Genomic DNA, 7429 nt, shown 5'->3' with positions numbered 1-7429 from the left:
ATATCATGGAGGAATGAGGAAATTTGGTAAAATATTATTCATACTAATTAATGTCTACCTTAAATCAATGAATATAAGATCTTGTATTTTTATACATTTTATCTCTTAAATATAGTTAGGATCATAATATATATTTTTTCTTTATATGTCTTTTAAATATTAGAATTAAACTGCTTGATTTTGGTATGAATACTGTATGCTGAAAAATATTTATTGAAAAATACTAATGTTGGGTTGGGGAGACAACCTCCATGTGACATTGGTCCCAACTATGTCTGTTAATGAGGTACCTTTAGGGGCATGGACATTAGGATTTGCAATTAATATGATTTACCATAATTAATACATTGGATTTTTCATGTATATTTTTGCCAGATGTCCAAACTCTTGTACATGAAACATTTGGGGCATTGTTTAACAGGCATGAACGTGTGCATGAATGTCCATTTTATGTTTATTTAATTGATATTACATTGATACAAATAAAGCAAACATGTGAAAATTTTGACTCTAACGTGGACATGCTCTTTATCACTAGAGATATTGTGAAGTACTGAATTTTTTTCTTGATCTAGAAAGTACTTAAGTTATCCTTGGATGCATTGTCATTCTTTGCTTATGAATTCGACTTGATGGATCACTCTGCTATCAGAGGAGGATTCAAACAATAACGTTTATGAATTGTGATAGTATTTTTTAATCAATATACAATAATATCTTCATTTATAATTAAATATTTAAAACATATGCTTCCTCCTTCACATTATGTGATACTTTTCGTTTTTGGAGAGTCAATTTGACTAAACTTTGAATCTAAATTGGATTAGATTAACTTAATATTTTCATATGAAAATTTATATACTTGAAAATTACATGAAAAGTACTATAAGTTGCAACTTTTCTATATCAATTTGGTGAAAAAATACATCTAAAAATGCTGGTCAAAGTTCAAGTAGTTTAAATCTTGGCAAGCGAAAAGTATCACATAAATTAAGACAGAGAGAGTACAAAATTTGGATACAAATTCGGTTACAACTACATATATAAACAACAACAATGACATATCCAGTTTCAACTACATATATACCGAGCCAAATTTAGGATTTCCTAGAATCAGTGCGTTTATAATGAACATGATCTTGTTTTTAGTATACATTCATGATATTTTTGCATATGTGTGCATAGTCTGAGTGATTCAATAGATTCGGTTAATTAGATCACAAAATTAAGTAGTCTTCAAGCCACCTTTTATAGGCGGACCTAAGTAGAAAAGTAGAAGGAGGGGGGATTACCAGATTAAATACATGCAGTTGAGCCTATTGTAATGTAAAGGCCTGTTAGCTCAGTCCCAAATTGAAAAGGACTTTCGTCACGAATTGGCAATTCCTCAAACACGAGAAAAGTTGGGGGTTGATTCTTAGCCTGCAACCTTTGCTAATATAAGTGTCAGGAAATATGATTTTGACTCGTTTAACCTATATTTCACTCTTCATGTTTGGTTTACGACCAGGTTTAAAGAAACAGACAAAGGGAAAGATTTCTTATATATATGTATACACCTTAAGAAACCATCATATATTCTTTAGACACCCCCCACATCAACCCCAACCCCTAGCTTTTTAATTGAACCTTTTCCTCAAAAGAATTCCAATCAGTTTCTCTCTCGACGAAAATGTTAGATATAATGGTGCCTCATTATCTGCAAATCCTGGATTCGTGTTTGTGTATATGTTTAAATACACACTTACCGCAGATAACATAGCTAATTAATTAAACACATTATTAAAGGAATAACGAAAACGGACCCTACCTCCTAAGATAGGGGAAAGATCTGTGTACACTCCAACGTCAAGTCCCACCTGGTTGAGTTATACTGGGTAGGTTGTTGTTGTTGCAGCATTATTAACGGAATAAATCACTTCCAATTTGCCCTCGTTTAGGGTCGTCTTTCGACCGATATTAAAGAGGTATCTTAACTGCTCTTTAATATGGGAGCGCCAAGTGGGGAGATTGAGAGATATAAAGACAATATCACGCTTGAAAGAATTCCAATCAGTTTCTCTCTCGACGAAAATGTTAGATATAATGGTGCCTCATTATCTGCAAATCCTGGATTCGTGTTTGTGTATATGTTTAAATACACACTTACCGCAGATAACATAGCTAATTAATTAAACGCATTGTTAAAGGAATAACGAAAACGGCCCCTACCTCCTAAGATAGGGAAAAGATCTGTGTACACTCTAACGTCAAGTCCCACCTGGTTGAGTTATACTGGGTAGGTTGTTGTTGTTGCAGCATTATTAAAGGAATAAATCAAACAATATCACGCTTGAAAGGGTTTTGGTGTTGGGCTGCAATAATATGCAGTCAGGTTTTGGTGTTGGGCTGCAATAATATGCTGTCACTTTCTCTCATTTTGTCTCTTAAAGAACTGATGGATATTTGCACAAGTCTTAACCCTATTTTTCTTATCTTTTCTTTTCAATCCCCATTTTCCTTTTGTTCTTTTAGGAAGTTCTTTCTCTAGATCAACTTATTTTGTTATCCAATTTACGAGTCTTTTTTCTAAAATTGAGATATATTACCGTCTACTCATATTTATAACCACGCACGTGAACCAAAGGATGACGAAGCATTTCGTTCAATCAAATACACACGTGTGATGCGACGTATTAAATGTTGATGGTGAGATGTGGGCCTCCCACACATGTAGTCGAGTTTTTGTACTTACTTCATCCGTCCATCCTTTTCTAAAAAAAATATGTTTTACGCCTTTTATTTTGTTTAAAATAAGTAGTGTTTTAGGATTTGAAAAAAAATTGATCTTATTCTTTTAAAATTACTCTTATTTACATAATAAAGAATCATTAAGTAGGTTTTTTTAAGCATTTATTTAGGACATGTTAGTAAAAACACTCTTAATAATCTAGAAGTGAACACTTTCTTAACGGGTGTGCATAAGCTAAAAAATCACTCATTATGAAACAAAGAGAGTATATTACATCCTTTTAAGGCAAGTTTGTGGACAGATTTCCCTTCAAACGCACAGATCTTTAATTTTTGCTCCTCATATCTTTAATTTTTGTCACTGCTACTTATTTAATGAAAATATCCAGACTTGTTGTGCTTGACATAATTTATGTAACATTTTTATCTTCTGAGAACTTTGCCTCGCTCAGCATAAATTACATAGAAATTAGGTTATGCAGTTTAAGTTTTGTAGTAATTGTCAGATTATTTGAGTGTTGAAAGTTTAGTCTTACGCGGCAGAATTTGTGTGGATGTTATGATACATATGCCGAAGTTAAAAGTAAAATATGTCCAGTAAAATCTAAAGTTATATCGTTTTTCATATTATATTGAATGTTGAAAATTTTGCTTTATCCGGCTTAACTTGTGAGATGTTATAATACACATGCCGAAGTTGAATGTAAACAGTGCCTTACAAAATCTAAATTATGCCGCGCAAAAATGGTGAACGATAAAAATTAAAGACCATAAATTTGAGGTACAAAAATTAAAGACCACCGCGAAATAGGCACATTTGTGCGAATGACCCAGTATTACATCCTTTTTAAGGTAGGGCAAAAAATATATATATACATAGTAAGAGGGTATATTTACAGAATATAACGATATTTTTCAGTTTACAAAACATAACATTAGAATAGTTACAAAACCTATACAAATGCAGTCAAAAAATAAATACAAGGTAAAAGTATAACCATCAATCACGCTATAACCCTCTGTTAGTTATCTTCTTCTCCAAAAATATTTTCCTGCCATATCCTCTCCCCAGTTTATCCAAAATTCGTTGCAGATCAACATCGATGCAGTTACAAATCCTCAATTACACAACATGAAAGTGTCAGAAATAATACACAATAGAATTACAAAAAAAAAAAAAAAACGAGTAGGTATTATCCCCTGTTTTTCTTCTGTCCTTTTGTTGAAGAATTCAATTTGATTGAACAGGCTACTAATTCAACATCAAAACATTCAACATACCCAATTGATATTGCTGAATTGATAAACATTCAACTTCAAAAAAAAAAAAACAGATCAAAGCTTTCATGGTCTAACAATAGCGGATAGCACAATTCATTCAATATTGATACAACACAGTAGAAGATGAGACACATCATGTGAACATATTTGAATTTCGAATACATTATGTAGTGAATCTGATTAAGAGCATATGATTTGGTTCATGAAAAGTTGTGTATAATATATGTATGAAAGTTGTATGAATGTAGTATATATGTTGATTCTGTAATAAGTCGATACTATCAATGGCCTATGTATTTTAATTCTATACATAGCTTTTTTGATAAATTTTATTAACAGGTAGATACGTAGATTTCAAAATTGAAAGAATAGTGTAAGACTCCAAATCAAATTTCAGTGGATTGCTCTCTGTAATTGCTGCTCAACTGGGAATAGATACCACACTACAAGCCTTAGAGATTAAATACATTGTTAGCAATAGATGTCCACCAATAATCATACACAACAATATGAGCGTCCGGGTATATTTTGATCAAAAAAGGAAAAATAAGGATTTCTTCAGTAAGCATCTTTACGTATCACCCTGAAGGATATAGCCATAGAGATAATCAAATTCGATACGGTGGCTAAAGCAGTGTGTGTAGGGTTTGGACATTCGAGCTCCATACACATGAAATACAATTCAATTGATTGGCATGGTTCCAAGTGAAGAAGTTGAGGTTTTGGAAGGTGAAGGAACTGGAATAATAAGCGGTCCTCGATATGAATTTGTTGTGAAAAATCAGGCTTACACCCAGTGGCGGATCCAGGATTTTCATCCAGGGTGTTCGGAAAAAAGAAAAAGCTAAATATACACTGTAATTTTTTGCCGAGGGTGTTCAAAAGTTAATATATGCACATAAATACAGAAAATTTACCCTATATATACACTATAATTTTTTGCCGAGCTTCAACGTGGATCCGCCCCTGCTTACACCGATAACTTGCTGAAATTATGAAGAACCATGCCTTTTTTAAACAGCTTTAACTTCTGGTTAGAAATTCTAGTCGAAAAAAGTATTGTTTATTTTATAAATGTTGAATAAATATGTATGAAACATGTATTTAAGTATTTATAAAAAAATCTTTCAGTTCTGAGTGTATGAATATTGTATGATATATGAATGAAAACTGTATCTATAATGTGTTTCTGATATTCAATTATTTTCGACAATGGCCATTGTCTTGTATGCATCGGGAATGACTGTATAGGGAATTACTGGTAGTATCATTAATGTATTGCATGATGTAATTGGTTGGAACTTGAAAAGAAAAACACAGTAAACAATGGAGAAATACATTCAAAGATCTTAATGGCAAATACAATGAAATCTTCAAGAATAACAAGAAATTATCAAACTGCATGACTGTAAGTTTTTAAAACTATCAATTATATTAAAAGTGTATGATTTATGTATATGTACAGTATGTTATGTGTATAATTATTAAAATACTTTTAGAATTGTGTTGTTTATGGCAAGTAAGGGCTTCAACTGGATTCCTACATACAGTGACTGATGGTACGAAGAAATTTACCGTGTGCCATCGAAGTAGGATCTATAGTTGTGGGAGATTTCAACTAGATGAAATACGATGTGGTCATGCTTTGGTTGCTATCGTACTGGCACCAACATGGAGAGGATTATTGCTCTGCCTACTGCAGTTATAAAAATTTCAACGATATGTATACTATACCAGTAGAACCTCTTCAATTGGAGAGTACATGAGATACATCGTTGGATGAATTAGAAGAAATTATGTTGCCACTGGATTCCAAAAGACCAATATGAAGACAAAAAATAAAAATAAAGAATGAAATCATTTCATGAGGTGAATTCTGATAGATCAAAGGTGACATGTAGCAGATGTGGCATAGAGGGTCATGACAGAAAGACGTGTAGTAATGATCCAAAGAGAAATTAAAAATCAATGATGCTAGATTTTATGAGTTTTTTTCTTCATTGAGAATAGACACTCGTTACTTGAGTACAATTAAATAAAGATAATGTTGCAATTTGATATGAATGTTATTGTCATCAACAATGTGCTTGGCTGCGGGTGGATATAATAAATCCTTTATTGGTATGAAATTTATATGCTTAATGTGTCAATATTATTTCAAAAATGTATGAAAACTGCTTTGTTAGTGTATGAAAACGATATGATTAGTGTATTAAGTGATGTGTTTATATTGTTTGAATAATAATCTGCTTTTCCGCAATATGTGTATGAAAACTGCATAATTAATGTATTACTTGATGTAATTTCTATTGTTGGAAATATAAGATCTCTATGGTTAATGTATCAATATTATATAAATAATGTATATAACAAACCAATGTATGAGAACTGTTTAGTTAGTGCGTCAAAATTGTATGATTAGTGTATTACGTGATGTGTTCTATTGTTGAATATATAATCTGATTTTCAACAATATGCGAATGAAACTGTATAATTAGTGTATTACCTGATGTGATTCTATTATTGAAAATTTAATCTAAACCAATGAAAATTTTGTATGAAAACCGTATATTTGGTGCATTTCCTTATCAGATTGTATAAATCTGTGATTCTATTGTTACACTTATAATTGATCATCGTGCTTGAATTAAGACCTAATCTCTTCGTTTGATGGTGGAGAATCCTCATCCATATTAGGTTGTTTTCCCCTTCCTCCTTCCGTAACAAGAGTTTGAGTGAATGTGTGCAAAAGTGGGTGTCAGCCCTAATTTTGGGTTAGATAATGCGAAAAGCCTAGGGTTTTTTTTTTTTGGGGGGGGGGGGGGGGGGGGGGGGGAATTCTCCATTGAAGTTCTTTACTCATTATTTGCTATAGGGCAAGAAACGTCAAAAATGATGAAAATTGTTCGTTGATGAAGTCAAATCGTACAACATTGAGAGAGAATGATCGATTTTTGATCTGTAAATAGTGTTTATCAACAACGGTAGAGAGAAAAACTTTTTTTGAAAGTAGAAGAAGACGTGCTTGGTAACTATCCGTAAATTAAGCCCTCAAATTAAAAATCAGATTCTCTTCTTAAAAATAAGCCCAAAATAGTGTGTAGCTATATAAGCCCTAATTTGGTATGTTTTGTAAATTTGTTGATATATTTTGTAAATAAGAAAAAGTACCTTTATGTATTGTAATTTAGTATCTTAACTAGTATTATTTGGTCATTTTCCCTTTAAGATACTTACTTTCTCATCTGTGGGTTTGGGTCAGCCCATGGGCCCATTATCATGAGCTTGTGTTCCTTTTGCAGTTATTCATTGAGGGCCCATTATATGTATGATTAATTGATTATGTCTGCCTATGAACTATTACCTCAATTTTCAATGGCAAAATGCATTTTTTCTTTGACTAAAAATAAAAGAAAAA

This window comes from Lycium barbarum, chromosome 8 (genome assembly GCF_019175385.1).
Source record: "Lycium barbarum isolate Lr01 chromosome 8, ASM1917538v2, whole genome shotgun sequence".
NCBI classification, from domain to species: Eukaryota; Viridiplantae; Streptophyta; class Magnoliopsida; order Solanales; family Solanaceae; genus Lycium; species Lycium barbarum.
The sequence above is the reverse complement of the archived record's forward strand: the minus strand, read 5'-3'. Positions refer to the sequence as shown.